Genomic DNA, 5,364 nt, shown 5'->3' with positions numbered 1-5,364 from the left:
GAGATCATCACAACCTACCGACATTGGTAGTATACCACAGCAAATGTGTGATGCTTTTTTCAACACGACCTTGGAATTAGCTGCATGTAAAATTACGCATTTGGACATTTACACATCGGTGCAACTAGAAGGAATAAACGAGCCGTTTCAGCTCAGCAGAATTATCCTGAGCCGATTTGTATATCAGGATGATCTTGATTTAAAATATTCATCATTTAAGCATTACATAGCGAAACAGAAGCTCGAAAGCTTACTGTCATCTCCTATGATGCTCTTTGCAATTGTTTGTTCATATGCAGAGGGAAAGGAACTCAAAGGCTCTACGTGTGAAATATATACCCTCTTACTGGAAAGTCTTTGTAAGAAATCGAACAGTGAAATGTGTACATTTGAACAGCCCCCCTTTCCATGCTTCACAAGGACTCAATACATACAACCCAATAAGGAAAACCTAAATCGTCTTGCTTTTTTAGCATTTCATTTGTTGTTTGTTAATAAAAAGGAAAATTCATTAGCGTTTAGCATTACTGAATTAAAGAAATTCAAGTTGGATGATAGAGAACAAATGGAATTTGCCCTGAAATCCGGAATTTTGTCGTCAGTACGAAACCTTTCTACACTGCGATGTTTATCCACTTGAGCATGCAGGACTTCCTCGCTGCTAATCATATTGCCCGCAATACCCATCTCATTGATGTCGTACTTTCTGTATATCTTAACCGTCACGAGTATGTATATCTCGACTTATCACATGTGTTTATACTCCTGTGTGGACTGGACGTATCGGGTGCGGAAAAGCTATCAAGCATGATGGATAAACGCGATGCTTTGCTTCAATGTGGATACATAGGTGAGTTCCAAAACATCATACTAGCAGGATACAGAGAGGCGATTGCAAATGGCCATACCGACATCTCTCTTAAACTCAGACGCTTCTTTGTCGATGAGTTCAACATCATAGAGCTTCATAGACTTTGGACACATAACACTGTCGATGCAATTTTATTGAGAGTTCACATCAAGGAAATGAAAGCCTTTGAAACATGACGAATTTCATCCGCAAGTGACAAGTATGCATCTCATATAAAATTTGACCTTTAACATCGTGTTGTAAGCTGAGCGACTTCATCTTATTGGACCTGGTATATTGCTTAAGGGTAAATATGCAAGAAGGAAATTTTTTATTCAATGTGTACTTGTTGTGTATTAAACGCAAGGTAGATGCTATGTTATTGTATTTGTCACAGTGTGATTAACTGTGCCCTAACTATACTACATTAGCTTATTAGAAACTAGTTTAAGATGTGCATGCATGTATGAGAAATAAAGCATATTACGAATGTGAATTGTTATTACGTTAAACAATATTAAAATAAAACATAACCATGTAATCAGTTTAAAACATTAATTAACACATGTTGTCAATAATCATAATGACAGTATCAGAGGAACAAAACGATCAGCCTCGCATAGTATTTTTGTGCGTGTTATTTTACAGCATGTACTTTTTTATTGGTAAAATTTGGCTGATAAATCTAAAAAAAATTACAATATAGCTATTTCATTATTCAAATTTTTAGTCAGTAAAATATTTATTAAGTATATAGTTTTTCTTACGTTAATAATACAGTTTAGTGAATATTTTGGGCAATACCGGAATAATTTTGTTTTATTGTTTGGAAACAATCCCTCCCCGTATTTATTTTCCCAAGTGAGCTCTAGAACTCGATCAATGTTTCCAAAGTATTTTCGTGCACTTTTTTTTATTAACTCGATTAAGTTGTGGAAGAGCTCACGTTGGTATTGCAGATTCTCATTTTGCAACTGAAGATCTTTCCTACTATGCTCCACCCAGCTCTTAATCCAGACTGCTCTTCCGACAGCTGTTCCTCTGCTTTACGTCTAATTCGAATGAGGATGATGCGTAACATGACTTTGCTGGTATGGCGGTAATTCTCACACAGATGACCAGCGACTTGATCGACTGCTTAGGCCACGTATTCTCTTCCCACGTTTTCCACTCCCAGAAATGTTCCTGTCTTCCGATTGCGCACTGCCACTCCACCTCTGTTTTCAGTATGGGCGGGCTTTCGTCGTCCGCCTCTGGTCTAGGATCGTTTTGAAGGAGACTGGGCTCGGGTTCAATCTGTTATTAATAGAGAACTCTGCAGTATTTAGCCCAGCTGGTAAGGACTGCGGCACTCTCGGTCAGGATGTTCCCGTCTGCATTAGTACTGGCCTTGGTCTAACTGCTCTTTTTGATTGTCTCAAGGGTGCCGTAGACCTCCTTAATGTCACCTTGTGGTAATCTGGTTTTTAATTTTGATATTTTGCATTTAAATCCACTTCTCCTTTGCTTATGTAATCTTTTGCCTCAGTCCCTGTTCGCTTTCTTATATTATATCCGAGAATCTAGATTGGTATAATCACATGTCTCAGCTCTCTTCTTGATTACAGAGGTCCATGATCACTGTCTTCAGCCATGGTTTGTTTTTCAATGTACATGTGACTCTCTCAAATTCTGCGGCCGATGACAGCAGGGCATCCTTGATATTGTTGGCGATGGTGTGGATGTTATTGTCTACACTGTTCAGGGCTTCAAACTTGCCAACTCTATCTCCATCGATGAGAGCCCTTAAAAACTGCCCTTAATCATTTCATGAAATTCCTGCAGTGACTTCAGCTTTATTCACAATTGCAAACTTCTTAATAAAATTAAAGTGTCTAACATTCAAACATTAATTTATCAATTTATTATTTTTTATGACTTAATTAATTGATACTAGAAAAAGCAGTTGACAATGGCTGGTTAGTGGTTGTGGTTTTTTACTGCATGTAAGAAGTAGTAGGTGGTGGAATTGGCTAAATGGAGAAAATAGTTAGTGGTGGCTGAAAAAGCAGTTGGCAGTGGATCGTTGGCTGCCGTAAGTAGCGGTGGCTCGTTGGTAGTAGAATCCGACTTCAATGGCGCATAGGTGGTGGTCGCAGTTCGTAGTAGCTCGTTGATGGAAGAAGTTGTTGGTAGTTGGTTAGTAGTAGTAGCAGTTGGTATAGGAAGTAGTATGCGGTGGCTGGTTGGCATTATTAGCAGGTTGGTCAGTAGGAGATAAGCTTCTCGATTTACCACACTGATTCAATCGTACTTTCTTCAAAATGTAGTATTGATGACGTTATTTACGTGAAATAGTTTTTCAGCGCATCTTTTGTCTTGTAGTAAACGTTTCGGAATAAGTTGTTTTCCAAGTACTGAATTTCCCTTTAATAGTATTTCTCAAAATTAAACAGCATTTATTTGATTACAGTTGTTGATTTTCAAACATTATGGTGAAATGAAATCATGCATTTAGCTAAGTTTTCTAATAAAGATGTTCGCACATGTTGCACATTCCTTGTTGACACATCTTTCAAAACGCCCGTATACAACCATAATGACAGCGTGTTTATTGCAATACAAACATGCAACAAACGGTATAAAATCTAGGCAGTTTATTGAAAGAGTTTCACGTATATAATGGCTTGCTAAATAAGATTTAGACCAGAAAATCCATTTGTATTGCTATCAAGTCACATCAAATTATACAGACTATACAATTTGACCCGCATATGAGAAAATGAGTCTTTCGCAATATGCGGCCATATAAGCTCCAGACACGTGTGGAATAGGGCATCAATATAAAGAAGTGAAACTCCAGCTGCTGGAGCAGTATTGAATTTTCATTAAAAACAATTAGTTGGTCCTTTATTTAAGGCAAGTGACCGATTGCCCAAACAGTACAAAACAGCACAATACAGCACAATACAAACCAACATAAACACAAAATATGAATAAAGCTGGAGTCACCGCCTTGGAACGGTCAATGCAAAGCATTGGGGGTTTAAACCTGGTTATAGAGCGCTCAACCTCACACTTGGCCCAGCAATATTCATAATACATTTAAGTGTAAATAAAATTTAACGTCATAGCATTGTAACTCAAATTAAACAATAATAAAAGGGAATTAAAACGCATTCAATTTAATTACTATTTAATTACTCAAATGCATTGAAGATACAAGAGTCCATTTCCACATGACGCGGCGCATATGTCAATAATTATAAGATCAAACAAATCTCAAAAGAACAAATTTATCAATATGTGTTTTATAATGGTATCGTTCAATATTCATAATGGAAAAGAAAGGAAAGTATAAAATTACACAAGACAGTTCATACATTTCCTGAATCATCTTAAAGGCTATAGTAAAACTGTGAAAATATGTCTGCCCATTCTCCTTCATTTCGCGAAGTCCTGAAATAATATGCATTGCATAAAGATCCTGAATCGTTAAGGAATCTTGTGAAATTTCAAATTTTATCAGATTTCCTGTAACATACATGTACATATACATTATACAATATAGTGTACATATGACATGTCAGAAATAATTTTAGTGAATCATGCGAGGCATACTAATTTTATAATTGAATATTTTAAACTGCACTGCCTTAGTTCTGCAGATTCAGATAAATTGGAATGTGTTCTTACTGTTGATTTATTAAAATTAATGAATTTTAGAATATTAAATCAATGAGATCGTATTTTCCATATATTTGCGCGGCTATAAACTGATTTGTTTTTCAGATTCTGTAAGTGTGGCCGCATCGGAAATTCCGGTCTGGATTGTTCTAAGCATTGTCGATCCAACTCAATGCACATACAATTGTTCAGTACTGCCCTGCATAGAACACATTAGATTGTGCGGAATCACGTGTCCCTTCACCTGGCTATGCAGTCTGCTCAAAAGCTTGCTGACACTTGATCATTAAGTGACGTGTGACCTGAATGACTATGAAATAAAGTCGGGTGTAGGGGGCGCAGTTATCACACTATCAACCACTGGCCACGTTAGAATCAAAACAGAAAAGAAAAACATAGCCGTGTCCGTACGAAATACAATCTGTGGAAAGCACTCCATGGTATGAATATCAAGAGTTTGGATGATCGTTGTAAAGCTTTTAGAACCAAAGATAAAGAGTCGTTCTCTCAAACGCTATCATTGCTCTTACAGCTGGACAAACTGAGTATTGATGTGGAGTATGACAATCCTGATCTATGGCAGTCTCTTCATGGTTTAAATATCAAGAGTTTGAGTCTGAGTTGTCCGTCGGAAGTGAAGCATACAGAATCGTTGTCTCAGTCACTATCCTCGCTCACACAGCTAGAGAGGCTAAGTATTGAAGTGTGGTATGACTTTCCTGGTCTGTGGGAGGCTCTGCATGGACTGAGTATCAAGAATCTGAGTATGCGTTTGTTGGAAGTGAAGAATCAAAATGAGTCGTTGTCTCGGGCGCTTTAATCGTTAACCAAAGTGGAAACACTTTGTA

The sequence above is a fragment of the Dreissena polymorpha genome, chromosome 9 (assembly GCF_020536995.1).
Source record: "Dreissena polymorpha isolate Duluth1 chromosome 9, UMN_Dpol_1.0, whole genome shotgun sequence".
In the NCBI taxonomy this organism is placed as follows: domain Eukaryota; kingdom Metazoa; phylum Mollusca; class Bivalvia; order Myida; family Dreissenidae; genus Dreissena; species Dreissena polymorpha.
The sequence above is the reverse complement of the archived record's forward strand: the minus strand, read 5'-3'. Positions refer to the sequence as shown.